Below are 18,655 nucleotides of genomic sequence, written 5' to 3'. Positions count from 1 at the left end.
AAAAATATTTTAGTTGTTGATGTACCTTTATTTTTTATTTATTTATATGTGGTGCTGAGGATCGAACTCAGTGCCTCATACATGCTAGGCAGTGCTCTGCTACTGAGCCACAGCCACAGCCCCAGAATCATAACTCTTAAGGTAAATTACAAGTTTATGTTTATTTTTAACATTAGGAGACAGGCTATCTTTACAATTTTATTTTTGTATACACATTTGCTCGAAATCAGTGAATTTCTAGGCCAGGTTGAGGTAACTGAAGGGCTTTTATAAGTACTTTATATGGTCTAGACCCTATGCTGCCAACATAGTCTGAAGTAAAATGGGAAATAACATCTTTCTGAAGATAGGCTTAGAAATTTTAATCCAGTAAATTAAGGTGTTTCCTTTGTCTAGTAGCAGGGCTGATTGATACCTGGCTGCTAGGCCACCATTTATAGTCATAGCTAAGAACACAGGGTACAGACCTCCTAAAACAAAACCAACAAGTCCACCCTGTGTCACGGTACAGTTTTCACAATTCAAATCACCTGTATTCGAAGGTAAACTCACAAAATCTTTGAAAGATGCATTCACTGTCAAAATGGGAGAACTGCTGTTGGTAAGCCAGCAGCTATTCCAGCCTGTGTTATGTGTAAGATGCACTGGAAAGGACTGTTTGCTATTCAGCCACAGAAAGCAGCATTAAGTCCAACGTATGTGGATCCATGTTCAAGTAGATTCCTTTCTGCTTCTAGTAGTTGTTCAATTTTTCTGGCTATCATATCAAAAACTGAATTTTCCTTGATAGTATCATGTGGTTTATAGTTTTCTATCTTGACCCTATTACTCTCTTCTCAATAGCTGGTGCCTCTCCCTAGTTCTTCCTCTAACATGCTAGGGCTTAAGATATAACCTTTATTCCACTCTTCCCGGCACAGCCATCTTCCACCATCTCAAGATTTAAAAAAAAAAAATTATTAGGCAGGCACAGGAGAACATCCCTATACTCCCAGCTACATGGAAGGCAGAAGCAGGAAGATCATAAGTTGGAAGCTACACTAAGCAACTTAGTAAGACCTTATTTCAAAGTAAAAAACAAAAAAGGGCTGAGGTTGTCTCTCAATAGTAAAGCACCTCTGGGTTCAGTAAATTTTAAAAAATCATTATACTTCTGATAGTATAACTGTATCAAAAATATCTTCCAATTCTCCTGACACTAAAGTTTCAACCTAGGCACAAGATCTGAGAAGTTATTGGGGACAAGTGAGTTAAGATTATTCCTTTTCAGATTTGAAAAACATTTTCTGGGGGAGTAAAAGCAATGTAGGCCTAAAATTTTATATTATTAAGCAGAATTTATATTTTTATTCAGTGGTGTATAGATTTTACTTCATTACCTATTAATGGGGTATGAAATTTTCTCAGTAGTTATTTGGGCTGCAAGTTGGCTTTTATCTTCATGACCTTTATCAGACTTCACTGGGCTACAAGATTCCATGATGGCCCTAATACACTGATTCACATTCTCTCAATCAGAAACCTTTATAAGGGTCTATTCTAACCTTTATAAAAGTCTAATCAAAATGTGATTACTTAAAGTCTTGTTACATCTTGATTTCAATATTTTTATTGATCTTACTTTTAGACTTTGTCATTATAGACAGATTCAATTTTGATTCTGTTACAAATAATTTTAGTTAGGAAGTAAATATTGATAGATTTACTATTGGTTGTTAAGTTTTATCTGCAGATGATTAAAAAATTTACAAGCGAGAAACTTTTTGAAAAAAATTTTAATTTAAAGAAATGGGGTCTTAGTTGAGCATAGTAGTATGCCTATGATCCCAGTGATTTGGGAGGGAAGGACAGGAAGATTGCCAGTTTTTTGCTTTTTTTTGGGGGGGGGCGGGTACCCGGGATTGAATTTAGGGGCACTCAACTACTGAGCCACATTCCCAGTCCTATTTTGTATTTTATTTAGGGACAGGGTTTCACTGAGTTGATTAGTGCCTCACCATTACTGCATCTGGCTTTGAATTTTCGATCTTCCTGTCCCCAGCTGCTGAGATTACAGGTGTGTGCCACCATGCTTGGCCAGATTGCAAGTTTGAGGCCAGTCTTAGCAAATTTTTGAGACCCTGTCTCAAAATTAAAAAGAGAATTAAAAAGGACTTGGGGATGTAGCTCAGTGGTAGAGGGCCTCTGGGTTCAATCCACTAGGAGAAAGAAAACAAAACAAACAAAAATAGCATTTTACTGTTGCCCAGGCTTCCTCAATTTTGGGGCTCAAATGATTTTCCTGCTTCAGCCTCAGGAGTCGCTGTAACTAGCCATGTGTCACTTCACCCAAATAATTGTTTTTAATTTGAAGAGTAAATCTAGATTGTTTGCCTTGAGTTGTCATAAAAACACATTTAAGATAGCATTCTAGACCAATGATGAGTAGTGTGTCACGAGCCAGGGGTGATTATTGATTGATTTGGTGCTCCTGAGGTCTATTTAAGAAAGAGCATATACTCAAATTGTAAGGGGGGAGAATCCTAAATTGTGTGGATATACTGTGTGTATATAGCAGTCATGAAGTACTATTTTGGACACCCCAAATTTGAGAAACTTTTAAGGTGAGGGATCATATCAGAGATGCCAAAGAGGGGGAAATGGAAAGAAAAAAGTGAAATGAAAAACCCCGATACTATTATTTCTTCCTGTTCAGTGTTGATAAAATGGTAAAAAGAAGTTTTATTACATATAAAATTAAAAATAACCAATTACAATATGGAGGAAAAAAAACCCTATTCCTTTGCATAGTCAAATGCAAGGCAGGGGAATATAATGTCACTAGAAATTACTATAGCAGATTTCAATAAAGTACTGAAGAACAATGAGGCCTTGTTAATTCCATACTGGGTTATTCAAATAGTGTGTAATTCAAAGCAATTGCTGCTCCCCATGCAGGAATTTACAATTGCCACATTTGAAGGGAGGATAATGTGTCATTCCAAGGGGAAACCAGGTCTGGAAAGGGCCTCATGGTTGGAGAACCTCATGTGTCCCCAAACAACTCTGAAGCAGGCCAAGTAAAACAAAGTGACTGAGAACCGCCCTGTGAAGTCAGTGAGCTTCCTACTCATCTGTATTTCCTTTGCTCTCTCCTGCCTTTTTGGTGAATGACAAAATGTTCCCAAAGCAAGGAGCAAGAGGGGAAGGCAGATAAATTTAAGAACTGGATGAGCTATCACACAGAAAGTGAATCTTTTTGCTTCCTGGTAAGGGCATACAAGTTTGTTCATGAGAACTTCATCATAGGTATATGACTGTGTATATAACTAATTAGTAATTATTATGAGTACAGAGAATCCTCCCTGGGCATGAAGACACTGGCCTAGAGTCAAACATGAGTCAACTCTTGCAAGAGGAGGCTTGAATCATAATGTATTTGAAACAATTTTGGTCAACTATCCTTCAGAGAACAATTCTTCAGTTTTATGTTGTCATTTAAGTTGAATTACATGTGGATGGCTTACAATTCCATGATTAAAAAAAAAAAAACAAAAACAAAAACTAGCTTTGATTCCAGTGACTGATCAATCCATGCTTCCAGGGATACCAAGCTGTGTCAGTCTCCCAACAACATTCTGTGAGATCATGCTGAACTGCTAGTTCCTGTGGACTAGCTAATTAGGTAAAAAAAATGAGAGAGAGAGAGAGAGAGAGAGAGAGAGAGAGAGAGAGAACTGAGAGAGAGAGAGAGAGAGAGAAACTTTTGAGAGTGAAGTCCTTATGTAGAATCCACCCTTAAATGGGGCAGGCTATTTTTGACCAGAGACGTTAAGATGCTCAATAAATAAGAAAGAACCTTAGATGAGACAAGTGATCCTTTTAGGATTCTGAGCTGCTACAACATGTTGTAGCATGCTTGAAGCGTTAAAAGGCTACTAGGAAGTCAGGCATAGTGGTGCACACCTGAAACTCCAGCAACTCCAGAGGCTGAAGCAGGGGGATCATAAATTTGGGGACAGGCTAGGCAACCTAGTGAGACCCTGTCTCAAAAGGGGCTGGAGCTATAGCCCAGTGGTAGAAAGCTCCTGGGTTCAGTCCCCAGTATGCACTTTCCCCAACCCCCAAAGGATGCTAGGGAAGAGGTATTTATTACTTACCAAATATTTATATGCTTTCCCATCTATCCAGCCCCCTGTTTGTTTTTATAACCACTGAGAAACTGTCACTTCCAGGCTGAAGCACAGAAGTGCAGGTGTGAATTCTCCATGTATTTTCTTCTTCTATTGCCAGGATGGTGGAGGTCTTAAGCTCTAGTAATACAGCTCCAAATGTCTGTCATCCAGGGCTCTTGAATAGAATCCTCTTGTCTCTACTTCCTACTCCACCACCAGCTGTATTGGTTACATAAGGAAAGCAAGACATAAACTTCATGTGTTGAACCAATCCTGGGGTTAATTTGTAGGCCAACACAGCAGCTTTTCTGTTTTGTTTTGTAAAAATTTAATTCCATCTGGATAAAGGATGAGCAATCTGAGTAACACAGTCCTTGAGTGACCACTGAGGCTTTGCTGGGTTACTTTGCCAGGTTGTCCCAAATGCTTTTCTACTCCCCTAGTTGTCCCTGTTCCTTCAGGCAGTGGTGGTGGGGAAGTGAGGAGAAACTCTGCTCAGTTGGGGGCGTTCAGCTGATGGTTTCTCTTCACCAATCCCCTCTTGTATTTTAGGCTTGCTAAATACACAGTACACATTAGCGAATTATTGTGGTTTTCATTTGAGAGAGCTAGTTTCCGCTCTTAAGAAAAGTCTTAACAAAACAGGAAGTTTTTCTTGGATTAGAAATGGAACCCTGCCTTCTGACACTAGATTTTACCAACTTCTGCAAATCTGTTTTCCTATTTCCTTCTCAGAGGGTGGAGCAAATAGAAGAGATTAGATAAAACCAGGAAATGCTGATTGGTACATTAGTAGAGTTTGGGCTGATAGGGCTGAGGAGCTGGTGCAGGGTAAAATGGCAGCATCCTCCAGCAGACTGTTTTGACTCCTCTTGGCCCTGGGGAAGAGGTACGAAGGGAGATCTTGAGCTGGGAATATAGCTCAGAGGTAGAGCACCTGCAGGAAGCCCTAGGTTCATTTCCCAGTATCCACTGCCTCTGCCCCCCAAAAGAATGCTATGGGCAGTTGGCAGTCTCTTCTTTATTTTTCCATTTCTTTTTCAGTACTGAGGCTTGAACCAAGGTTATTTTACCTCTGAGTTACATTCCCAGTCCTTTTTATTTTTTTTGAGACAGGGTCTCAAAAGTTGCCAGGGCTGGCTTCAAACATTTGATCCTCTTGCCTCGGCCTCCAGAGTCGCTGGCATTACAGGTGTGCACAGCAACCAGCTGGCACCCACCCCTTGCTAGTAGCCCTTCATGAATGTATTGCAGCTGACATTTCTCAGAACATTTTGGTGTGCCCTTCCTTCTCAATTCTGGCCACATGGTGGGTGCCCAAGAATACCTGAAGGGATAGAAGAAGGAATAATTGACTTTCATAATTATCTAAAAGTGGGGATGGGGATTGGAAACACCAAATATAAATAATTTTTCAGCTGGGCATGGTGGCACACTGCAGTAGTCTAGCCCCCTATGACAAATACAGTAATTTCCATTTTACAGATGGGAAATGGAAACGTTAAGAATTTTATTTACTGGCCTGTTTCCATGGTGCATGCCAGAGGCTGAGGTAGGAGGACCACAAATTTGAGGCCAGCCTCAGCAACTTAGTGAGACCCTCCCTTTCTCAAAATAAAAAGGGCTGGGGATGTAGCCAAGTGGTAAAGTTCCCCTGGGTTCAATCTCCAGTACTGTAAATGTTAAATTAAAATAAAAATAATTTAAAAAGAATTTTAGTTATTTGTTCAGGGTCACATTATAGTCATTTAGAATGTGGAACTAAAATCCAAACAGATCTCTCAATTTCTTTCTTTTTTTTAACATTTATTTTTTAGGTGTAGATGGATACAACACAATGCCTTTATTTTTATGTGGTTCTAAGGATCGAATCCAGGTCCCTCCTGTGCTAGGTGAGCGCTCTACCGCTGAGCCACAATCCCAGCCCCAAATCTCTCAATTTCTATATTCTTTTAATTGTTATGACAGGTTAAAGTCTTTTCCCCACCCTATCCAACACGCAATACCATTTGTCATTTAATGTGAATCACCAGCAGGAGATTCTGTGTTATGGATGTATACATTTTTATCAGAAGGCATCAGAATCATAAATCATTATCAGTGGGTGATGGAGTCTCATGATGGTAATTCTTAAATTCTTAGTGATTCATATTTTCTGCTAACCAACAATAATGAATAGTATAAAAACGTCTCTAGTTTTTATCATTTTCTTTTCTTCCTTCATTCCTTTTTTGCAGTAGTGGGGATTGAATCCAGGACCTTCCACATGCTAAGCAAGTGCTCTACTACTGAGATACAACTCCAACCTTTTTAAAATTTTGAGACAGGTTTTCATTAAGTTGGGCAGGTTAGCTTCAAACTTGCAATCTTCCTGCCTCCTGAGTAGCTGGGATTATAGGTATGTATCACTGGGCCTGGCTAACGTTTTCTTTACATAATAAACTCAGTAGGCTTCTAGCTTAGTACTTTGAATTATTAATTAGGTATGTGTGGAGTCAAAACCATGCCTTCCCTTCCGAACCATGGCAGAAACTGTTATTCTTCAATATGCACTTTTCATGATGGGGCATTGCTATATTGCCCATCTGATCTCTCAGACAATGTAGAGAACTTGAGGCCACATTTGCCATGTGGTACCCATTTTGATAAAGGGAATTTAAACTCAGGAGCACTTTACCACTGAGCTACAACCCCAGCCCTTTTTATTTTGAGATGGGTCTTGCTAAGTTGCTTAGGGCCTTGCTAAATTATTGAGACCCTGCCTCAGCATCCTAAATTGCTGGGATTACAGGCATGTGCCACTGTGCCAAGCCATAGTGTGAATTCAAATGAAGTATTGATAATTATAATTGTTCATGCATTAGCACATAGCACAAATTAAAATGAAAGGATAAACCATAAAGCAGCAACTTCTTGAACTTCTAAACTCCTGGGCTCAAGTGATCTTTCTGCTTCAACCTCCTAAGCAGCTGGAACTACAGGTGGGCACTGTTACACCTGGTCCCTTCTAGAGATAGAAAGTTAGCCCAACACATTACTATGGGTTTCCCAGCCAGCTAGCTAGGCCATAGACAAGATAAGCAATGTATGCAACATCCAGACTGTTGTTCTTAAAGAGGAGTGTGTCTTTACCTTCCCCCTTTCTGCTGGGGCGCAGAGTTGAGAGTGGGAGCATGTGACATGGAAATCATGTGTTGAGGATGGTAGCACAAGAGAAGGAACTGGGCCCGTTGTTGGCATCTGTTTGTTACAATGGTTGAATCTGTATCCTAAATAATACCAGAGCTAAACATTTAGCAGAATATTGCTCAGACTTCCCTGACTTGAAAACAAACATGCTCTTTGGAAAGAATGTTTGATTAGTTAACCAAACTTTCTGTTTATGGTCTTAAAACCCAAATCTACTCAGTGATCAAGAATGACTCTTTAATTCGGACAAGTGATATCACAGGGATGGTAAGGAAACTGTAGAACTTCAGCTTGTTTTCAGATCATGGATGCTTGGGCAGTGTTCAGTTCTTTCTGCCTGATTCTAATTACCCCTTCTCCTACAGCCACAATTCAGAATTTGTGCATGTGGTGTAAATGGTTTCATGTAGGAAGACTACCCAAATGAGTCTTCTTGTCATCTGGCCTCTCAGGCAATGTAGAAAACTCAAGGCCACATCTGCCATATGGTATAAATATAAAAGAATCGAGAATTGTTCATATATTACCACATAAGGTAGGTTAAAATAACTAAGGCTAAACTGTACAGCAGCAACTTCTTGTAAACCAGCTTAAAACACTTACCTCACAGTTTCTGAGTCAGGAATCTGGGGTATAGTTTGCTGGTGCCTGTAATTCAGGGCCTCCCTCTTACCAGGTTTTAATCAAGGTGTTAGACTAGATCTATTAAGAAACTTCAGTGTCCATTCATGTAGCCATGGATCCTCTAGTGAGTAGCAACTTATTTTTGATTTTTTTGGATGGGTCTTTGGAACACAAAGTATGTTTACCATGTGAGTTGAGGTTGCTCATCAGCCAGAGATTTTTAGCAGGTGATTCTGGTGTGATCTTCCTGGATCTTTTGGGGCCCCCTTTATGATCTATAGCTTTCCCAACCCAAGTAATTAGCAACTCTGGTCCACTCACAGAAGTTCTCAATCCAAATTACTTAGAAGTTAAAATAATATGGCTTGGGAGACTGAGGATCACAAGTTCAAAGCCAGCTTCAGTGACTGAGATCCTCTCTCAAAATATAAAATGGGCTGAGGAGATGGCTCAGTGGCTAAGCACCCCAGGTTCAATCCCTGGGTGGGGGGAAAGTTGAACTAGGTGATTGAATTCTACATATATTTCATGGCTTTGGGCATACCCTCACAACTTTTGAGGTCATTCTCTAATTCCATGGTCAAGGTACTTGATATTATTTCATTTTCCCTATTTTTCACACCTGTAATACCAGTAACTCTGAAACAGGAGGGTCACAAGTTGGAGGCCAGCCTGGGCCGATACTAGTAAGACTTTGTCTCTAAACAAAAAATGAAAAGGACTGGAGATTTAGCTCAGTAGCAGAGCACCTCTGGGGTTTAATCCCTAGGACTACACACACACACACACACAAAAAAAAAAAAAAAAAAAAAGAATTAAAAAAAAAAAAAGAATTAAAAAAAAATACAACAAAATAAGATTTTATTTTTTATTTTTCAAGTGAGAAATCTAAAAATTTGCAAAGCAGTATCAGGATTTAAACCTCCTTCTAGGGCTGGGGATGTGGCTCAAGCGGTAGCGCGCTCGCCTGGCGTGCATGCGGCCCGGGTTCGATCCTCAGCACCACATACCAACAGAGATGTTGTGTCCGCCAAAAACTAAAAAATATTGAAGAATTCTCTCTCTCTCACTCTATCTTTAAAAAAAAAAAAATAATAATAAACCTCCTTCTATCTAAAGCCAAAACCCATTTTGTTTCCAGGCCTCAATAAGCAGAGTTGGTCCGGAGGCTGGAAAAATCATTTGACAGCATTCCAGGCTTGTCAACATCTTCAATGAGTAGCTTTGTTATTGGCTGTAAACAGTTGTAAATTTCCAGAACCATGGGCACCATTACTCAAATGCCTCATAATGCCAAATGCAAATGAAAATTAAAGTCCCAGTGTAATTCTGTTTTTGGATCTCCCCCATTAACAGTTAATGGAAAACTGGAGACTTCAACTTTTCTTAAATGACATTCAGTCAGCTCTTTCAAAATCTGACCTCTTCTGTCCTTTGGTGAAATTTCTAATTATGGATAAACTATCGAATGGTTGATGCCACTATGCTTTAAAGCCACTTTTGAAATGTGATACCTATTCTGCTGAAGAAGAAACTGAGGCTTCTTTAGGCCAGTTTTGCTGAAACTGTTACAGAAGACATATGGGCAACACTCTACTCCTGCTTTGCTTTTCTCCAAAGTTCCAGAAACCCTAGCTTATGGTGACATGCTCTTCCACAACAGTAGACCTTAAAAATCAAAATCCTAACGGGATGAAAGAAGTCCATTTGTTTTGAAGTTGCTGCCTCTCCACTCTTTCGGAGTCTCCTCCCCAACACTGCCTGTCTATGCCTTTGATTTATAACCTTCAGCCCACACAAACTTTGGTTCTGCAATCCTTCAAAGAGGTTACGGTGTAAACCAGGAGGAAGCTTTTAAAGAGGAAAACTGATTAGGGTTGAGGATGGGGGTCAGGAAGGAAAGTTGGAGGAAAAGCAATGAAAGGAGATGACATTTGGAACAGGCAATGAGCATAGATAGGAACGGCTCATTCAAGGACTGGTGAACGTAGTTTTGCCAACCCAGATGGAGCTTTTGGGTCTGTGGTACAGCTTCCAGCAGGAAAGCTTATGGCCCTATACAACCAGGATGGCCAGAATGTGAGCCTCCCCTCCCCCTTTGTCTAAATTTCTTTATATGCTTGCACAGCCAGAGCTCCATGTTCCCAGCTCCAAGGCTTGGGGTTTGCTTTTTATCCCCTGGAGGGTAAATAATAGCAGCTGTAGTCTTCTGCCAATAAAGAACTTGCTCCCAGCTTGGAGGTTCAGTTAATGACAAATGCAAAGGGTTTCTAGAAAACATGATACCACCTTTGAAAACCGAGATACCAAATAAATGCGATAATTATCATTATGGCAAGGATGGATAGGAGGGCTTTCTTGAAAAAGCAGGCTTAAAACTGTTGGTGTGGTGCTTGAGAGGAGTGCCAAGATTCTCCTTGAATACACTTCTGAAAACTGCTTAACTTAAAAAGTTCTTCCTTTGGAAAGTTTCTCATGGAGTGTTATGTTTGTAGACTCAAGAGGTAGGTTCAGATTTAAGTATGACTATCAATTATTATCAGTGTCAGTGCAGCTTTCTCCTTGGAAAAACAGGGATAGTCCCTTTCCTTTATTGAATGTTTGTGAAAGTAAGAAGTCATGTATGCAAATTGCTTGGTAGTGTCTAGACCTTGATAAAAGCTCAATAAAAGATTAACTGGTAGCTGTTTATGAGAAAATTAATTTGGTTTACATTTCTTTTATTCTTGCACATTGATAACACAGATCCTGTTCAGAAGTTACTCTATTGAAAAATCCTCTGGACTAAAGTTAGATCTTGAATATTAAAACAAGAAATATTGTTGAGGTTGCACAATTATATGCACCAGGAAGAATACACAGAAATTTAACATGATCCCTGACTTCAGAATTGGCATGAAGTAACTCAGTAAGATGGGACTAGATTGGAAAAAAAAAAAAAAAAGTCTAGAGATAATTCTAAAGATTTCTTTTTTTGGGCTGGGATTGTGGCTCAGCGGTAGAGCGCTTGCCTAGCACAGGCAGGACCCAGGTTCGATCCTCAGCACCACATAAAAATAAAGGCATTGTGTTGTGTCCATCTACACCTAAAAAAAAAAATAATAATTAAAACATAAATCTTTTTTAGTTGTAGATGGACACAATACCTTTATTTTATGTGGTGCTGAGGACCGAACCCAGTGCCTCACACAAGCTAGGCGAGCGCTCTATCACTGAATCATAACCCCAGCCCCTATTTCTAGGCTTTTATTCTTTACTTTCTGATTACTCTTTAATGTTCCTTACACTCCCCAACTAGATTATAATTAGGACACCTGAACCAAGATGAATTTATTTGGCTTCAATCATGCATAGAATTGACTGAATTTATATTTGGAAAAACAATCAGGGTCTTGGGATTAGAGCATTTGCCTAGCATAACCAAGACCCTGGTTTCCATTATGAGCACTACACCCCGCCCCCCCCCCAAAAAAGTTTGCATTTATCTAGCCCCTACTATGTGCCAGGCAACCTCATTTCATGTATTTACTCATTTAATCTTCAGAGGAACTCTGGTACTTAGGATTTTCATGCTTACTTTACAGTTGAGAAAAATTGCAGCCTACTGCATCTCTTGGCTAAGAAAAGGCATGTAGGTGTAGATAGGTATCTTAGGAAAATAAATCACAGTGGAAAGATGGACTGAAGTTTACATTTTTTTTCCTACCAGCTTAGCAAGGATAAATTATGCTTTTGTAATTCAAAAAATAATGCACTAGAGGGCGCTGAATACACAAACTGTGACAACTGTTTTGATTTAAAAGGCCCTCATAAGAGTAAAGAGTATAATGTAGTTTATATGAACTGAGAAGCTATATACCCACTCCTCAATTAAAAAAAAGAGGAAAGGGAAGATAAACAAAACATCATGCTTTATATAGAGCAATTCACAATTTGTCTCTACTTGTTATGACTGTTATTCAAATTGTCTTTCACTAGGTGTTTTCTTTGATCTGCCTGCTGAGTGGCAAAGGGAAAGGGTAGGGTAACCAGGATGAAAATAAATTTTAAAATACTACACCGAGACACATTTTGTTTCATCTTTTATTTTAGCAAAGTAAAACATGCAATGCAAGAGAATAAAATGAAAGAAACAATACCTCATCCTCAAACTCCAAAGACAACATCTTTTAGAGATAACTCCAGTTTTTAAAGATTTCTATTTATTCATTTAACAAAATTACATTATTTTCCTCTACAAAAATTGAGAAGTTAACAAAATACCCATTTCTTGTAACAAAGATTTATAAAGTAACTTTTATTGTTTCCATTATTTCAAAGTAATACATTATTACTCCAGAATGTATTAAAAATAAAAAGTAATAAAATTCTTATTTATCATTAGGGTGTGGTGGCATGTTTATAATGCCAGTTGCTGGGAGACAGAAGTTGAGGATTATGAGTAGAGGCCAGCCTGGGAAAACAAAGCCAGACCCCCGTCCCCATCTAAATAGAAAAACAATGACAAAATATTCATTATTCCAATAGCTCAATATCCAGAGGAAATTATTATCTATTTATATTTTTTGGCATTGAGGATTTAACCCAGGGCTGTTTTACCATTGAGCTACATTTCCAGCCCACTTTGAGACAGGGTCTCACTAAGTTGCTCAGGGTCTTGCTAAGTTGCTGAGGCTGGCCTTGAGCTTGTGATCCTCCTGAACTGCTGGGATTATAGGTGTGTAGCATCATGCCTGCCAGAGGAAATTATTTTCATGTACATACAATAACTTTTTTTTTTTGGCAAAACAGGATTATCTTGTATATATTATTTGTCCATCTTTCTACATCATTAATTTTTTTTTCCTTGTTCAGGGCTAGGGAGTGAACCCATGGCCTCTCAAATGCCAGGCAAGTGCTCTACCACTGAGCCATACTCCTAGCCATCATTTCATTATTCTTTTACATTTTTATTGGGATAAATAACTTAAGAATTTTTATATTACAAGAAATGTGTAACTCCATATGCCTTTCTCAATCACTGCAGCCTCAAACCTAAATGCTTTTCTAACCTTTATCATCACAGATTATATTTAGTATCATTTAGACTCAGTTATGGGTCACTGAGAATATTGTCTGAAGGAACAAGGATTTGGAGCCCTGCAGGGTTTTGTAGAAAGCAACTGAAAACAAAATAAACAATGGGAAGGGAAAAGTTCTACTTATCCCTCAATATTTCAAGACACAGTGGATCATGGAGTCACAAATTTGTAGTTTTTTCTTTCTCATGGGAAATAATAATCTCACACTAAGTTGCTTAGGGCCTCACTAAATTTCTGAGGCAGGCCTCTAATGATCTTCCTGCCACATGCTTCTGAGTGGCCAGCATTACAGGCCTGAGCCACCATGCCCAGCTTGCTCTTTAGAGGGAGGGAGGGAGGGAGGGAGAGAGAGAGAGGGAGAGAGAGAGAGAAAGAAAATATCCCCTAATCTGTACCTAGCTAAACCCAGCTCGCTGTTCAGGAAGCAATGAACAAAAAATTAAAAGGGGAGAGGGTGGTTGCAGCATAGTAAGAGTTGGGAAACATTATGGCTTGCTATCAGGCAAAAGCCTAAAATGCAGGTGGGAAGAGGACAGACCTCTTCATCTGTTTTCCTTGTGGAAAAAACAAAACAAAACAAAACAAAAAACCCCCACGAGAATGTTACCAAACTATGGCTTCTCCATCACCCCCAGATGATATTCATTCAGAAACAAAGCCCTGCAAAAAGGGATAAGTTGAATAAAAAGGGAAATTTCCTTAGGAACTGGGAGCTGCCAAACATACTAAAGACCTGTGGAAAAAACACCTGCTCCTGAATTACCAGTATTAGACCACACCCATGCTTTCTTCCATGGACACGGTGAATCAAAAGCACTTTTCATACCTAATACATTCGAGAAAAACTTGAACATATCCCCAGTTTTTCATTTTCTTTCTTTGTGGTGCTAGGGATTGAACCCAGGGCATCCGGCAAGTTAAACTTATGCTTTACCACTAAGCTACAACTCCAGACCCGTTATTTTATCTAAGCTTTTTATTTGGTCAGATACTGGGTATATAGTTTCTAAAGGCTCTGCATACATTCTCATTTAATCCATCCAACAAATCTAACAAATGAACAATGAAACTCAGAAAAGTAACTTTTTCAAATTTGTACATAGCTGTTAAGGAGTGGCGAGGAGCTGGATTTCAAGTATTCCGGTCACTCCCATAGGAGAGCTTATTGCTTCTACCTCTCTTAGCCAAGCAGCATAAAACGTTTTTGTTTTTTTTTTTCTGTTGCCCGCGGGGCGGGAGGGGGGAAAGGGGGGAGTGTACTGGGGATTGAAACCAAGGGTGCCTTGCCATTGAATTACAGGCTCAGCCCTTCCCCCCTTTTAATTGAGATGGTCTAAATTGCTTAGGGTCTTGCTAGATTATTGAGGCAGGCCTCAAACTTGTGATCCCCCTGCTTCAGCCTCCTGAGTTGCTAGGATTACAGGTGTAGGCAACCTCGCCCTGGTAAATGACTACTTCCCTTCAGCAATGGACAGTGAGCACAGACTGGCCACCACTAGGTCCTGAAGATGGTGGCTGTGGCAGGGTATTAAAGAGAGTGAATCAACTGCTTCAAGATCAGGGAATGTTCGAAATGATACTGTATTGCCTACTTTTTTTGGCGGGCGGGGGGGGGGCGGGTACTAGGTGCAGAAAGGGTTAAACCAAGAAAGGGAATTAGGCACGCGAAGGCTAAATAAAGCCCTAGGTCTGAAAGCGGAAGCACCGCCATGAGGAAGCCCTGCGAGGCGGAAGTGCGTTTCTGGCATTCCTCAGAGAAAACGACGGCGGTAGGGGAGCTCCTGCCACAAAGCTGCCAGGCCAGACCAGCTTTCCTTTCCCCCAACCCCAAGGATAGGATCGGATTACAGTTTACTTCTGGCCTCCCCCGGGCTAAACCCTAGGATATTCCGGACTCTGGAGCCCCGAATTGCACCTCGGCGGGTCACACGGCGCTCCCCTGGGACCCAGCTTCCGGTGCGGCCGCCTGGGCTACGCCCTGTCTGTGCGAGCAACTGAGTTGCTCCCACTCGCTTGGGCCTGCTGCCAAGCCATTTGTTTGCCTCAGCAGCACAGCCACCCACAACTCGCCCTTCCGCAAGGGAGTGAAGGTTTGGACTGCTTAATTGGGTTCACGGGGCAAAATACCATCCCACCTAGAGATGGGAACCAACTGAAGGTTTCCCCTCACTCAGGCAAAGTGGTTAGCAGGCCCTGCTGGGGCTCCTGGGAGTGTCCATAGTTAGGATACTGGAGTTAGACCACATGCAGTAAAAACTGTTTCCACAAAAGGTCAAAACTGGGATTATGAAACTCACATCATTCAAGAGGGCTGAAGTTCTTCCCCTTAGTGTATCCTGCAAAAGAAAAATCTCTCACTTTAGGCTAATTTCTCCAAGATCAGTTGAGGGGAGGAGTCATTCTAGCTGTAAACTAAAATAACGCTAGAAGCTGGAATTATACTAAACAAACGCTCCATATGAAGAGGGTGCAGAAATAACTTCCAAGCCTCATTAACTGTCAGCCGTCTCTCATTTTCTTAACACCTTGCAAGGGATCCCTAACAGAAGCTCACAGAATCCAAGCGAATTTGAGAAAAGTGGGAAGCATCTCTGGTCACTTGAGCTCATTTTTGGAAATCTGGAACCAACATTATTGTCTTGGTCAGGAAGAACAAATACTCTCCTGCTGGTAGTCAGATGTTTGGTTTGTCAAGTCAAATAATTTAGTTTTATGAAAACATGAGAAGAGGAAAGATTTTGATCACTATTTTAATCCATATTTTGGCTATGTCATGAGGATGTATTTCTTAGGTACAAGGAATCTGATCTGATTCTGAATTCCCCCATGGGGGGTGGGGGTGGGTTCTGGGGATTGAATTCAGGGGCACTTGACCACTGAGCCACATTCCCAGCCCTATTTTGTATTTTATGTAGAGACAGGGCCTCACTGAGTTTAGTGCCTTGCAGTTGCTGAGGCTGACTTTGAACTTGAGTTCCTCCTGCCACAGCCTCCCGGGGCGCTGGGATTACCAGCGTGCACCACCTCGCCCGGCCTCTCCATTTCCATTTTTTTATTTTTAATTAAAATTATTTTCCAGTTATGGCCGGGTTCACAAGCTATTAATGAAATTTATTTAAATTTTTTTCTTTCATTTTTTTGGGGGCGTTTGATATTAAGGATCAAACCCAGGGCCTTATTCAGGCTAAGCACAATCTCCACTACTGAAATAAACCCTAGCCCAGCCCCGAAACATGTACTTTTTTTTTTTTTTTGCAGGGATGGGACCAAATCTAGGGCCTTCTTCATGCTAGGCAAGTGCTTTACCACAGAGCTACATCCTCAGTCCTAAACCTTTTTTTTTTTTTTAAAGCAGTGTCAGTTTACACTGGACCTCACTATGCAGAAGTACCCCCCCTTTCTAAGATCTAATTTTTGGAGGTGGTATTTAATATTATCTATTTTAAAAAATATCAAATTACCTTTATGTAGTTTTCCTGTTCAAGAGGAATAGGGAAGAGAGGGACTATCAAATCTCAGTTGTGATGTAATTCTGTATGCAACAGCTCAAAATAGTGCTGTTCTTTTTTTCCCTCTCTCCTGGCTGGACTGCAGTAAAAATAAATAGCTCTCTAAAATAATCAATCATGGCTAGCAAACGTTTTTTTTTTTTTTTCCTTATCTTTTACCATGTATGTTATACACTATATTATCTGCATTCCTGAAGGGTATGTTAAAATACTGACCCGTTTCATAAAATATTCTATAAATGAGAAGCCTAATGTTACAGTATCATTTCTCCTCTTTATTAGAAATGGAGACAACCTCTTCACTGTAGTTTCAATTTCAAAAGTGAAACATTTAGTTACCTTTTCCAAAATGATCCTGATTTCATCTTGATTTGGTAAGGTTTGTCAACATGCACTTTAATCAGTAATTCTGATGTAGGCTGACCCAGAACCACTGGCAGCTGGGTGTGGTGGCACATACCTGTAATCCTAACCATTCCAGAGGCCAAGGGAGGGGATCACAAGTTTTGAGGGCATTCTGGGCAATTTAGCCTGACTTTGACAAAAATGAATTAAAAAAAAAAAAAAAAAAAAAAAGAGCTTGGGATATAGCTCGATGTTAGAGCATTTGCCTAGCATGCATGAGGCCTAGGGTTCAATCCCTAAGATCATCACAAAAAAAGCCAAGCCATTTTTTTTTTTTTTTAAAGTAACCACATCAGGCTTGCTTGGAACCATTTCTTTGGCTTGTTCCAGGTTATTCTTTAACTTAATGATTTTGCAGAATTAGCTGGAAGAGATCTATGGTGGCATGATAACGCTCAGAATGAACAATTTATGCAAAAGTACAATTTGCTTTGGAATTCTTACCTACTTCACAAATGCTTTGTTGTTAGGACACTGAGGCTCTAAAATAATGTATTTCAAATTTATCAAACCACTTTAAGTTCTCCACCTATTGACAATTAAAATTTACAATTATTTATTACCTTGACAAGTTGACCAAAGGGCCTTAGGTTGAGGGCAAGCACTACAGTTAGTTAGCAGGTTCAGGCAGGGCTGGAATCAAGATGTAAGACTAAGACCCTGTATTGCAGTTACAGCTTGCTAAATATCTATTAGAATTAGTTGACTAAACCTAGTGAGATACTCCCTAAAGATTTGAGGCTGATATTCCACTTCAGTTCTGTACCCAGTGAGACCTTGCAAATCAATGCTACATGGGTAAACAGAGAACCTGATCAGAGTTGCTACTTCCTAAGCATCTATAAGAGTAAATTTGATAATTTTTTCATCCTTGGAGTGTGCATTTTTATTTGTTCTTTTTAGATATATTTGATAGTAGAGAGTGTGTCTTGACATATTATATATACATGGTGTATGATGTCCCATTCTTGTGAATGATGTGGAGTTACACTGGTTATGTATTCATATATGAACATAGGAAACTTATGTCTGATTCATTCTACCGTCTTTCCTGTTACCATTCCCCCCTTGCTAAATTTTTACACTGTGCTCAACTGCTAAATTGTTCTGCATCAGACTTGAAGGAAATTTTTAGGAAAGACTGGGTAGCTGAAGAGAAAGGACACTATACTATGCTAAAAAATTGAGAAAGTAGATGTTAGAAGCTTGGGATGTGGCTCAGTGGTAGAGTGCTTGCTTAGCACATAGGAAGCCCTATATTTAATCCCTGGCACTGCAAAAAATGTTTTCTTTTTCTTTTTCTCTCTTTCTTTCTTTCTTTTTTTAAAATAACCACTCTCCTCCCATAGACAAGCAGGCAGCTTAGGAGACAACTGCTAAGAGACTTGTAGGAAAATGAGGTATTTCCATAATTTAAACTTATGGCCTCCCTCAGTCTCTCCTGTGAAATAAGTAAAATAAATGAAACTCATACTAATGAAGTAAATTCTCATTTTGGATAATGTAGTTACAAATACACAGCCTGTATTTTTTATTTACTTTAGTTTTGTGGTACTGGGGATTGAACCAGTAGCACTCTACCTCAGAGCTCCATCCCTAGCCCTTTTTATTTTATCTTACAGGACAGGGCCAAGCTAAGTTGCTGCCCAGGCTGGCCCGGAATTTGCAATCCTGCCTTAGCCTCGAAAATTGC

At 39.8% G+C, this 18,655-nt stretch overlaps 1 pseudogene; it reads right to left on the bottom strand.

Moving 5' to 3' along the window:
* Positions 1–226: 226 nt before the first annotated feature.
* The window catches only part of LOC113187776 (transmembrane protein 126A pseudogene), a 28,020-nt pseudogene continuing 9,591 nt past the window's right edge, over positions 227–18,655 (bottom strand).

Source organism: Urocitellus parryii, chromosome 3, assembly GCF_045843805.1.
Source record: "Urocitellus parryii isolate mUroPar1 chromosome 3, mUroPar1.hap1, whole genome shotgun sequence".
Taxonomy (NCBI): domain Eukaryota; kingdom Metazoa; phylum Chordata; class Mammalia; order Rodentia; family Sciuridae; genus Urocitellus; species Urocitellus parryii.
The sequence above is the reverse complement of the archived record's forward strand: the minus strand, read 5'-3'. Positions and strand labels throughout refer to the sequence as shown.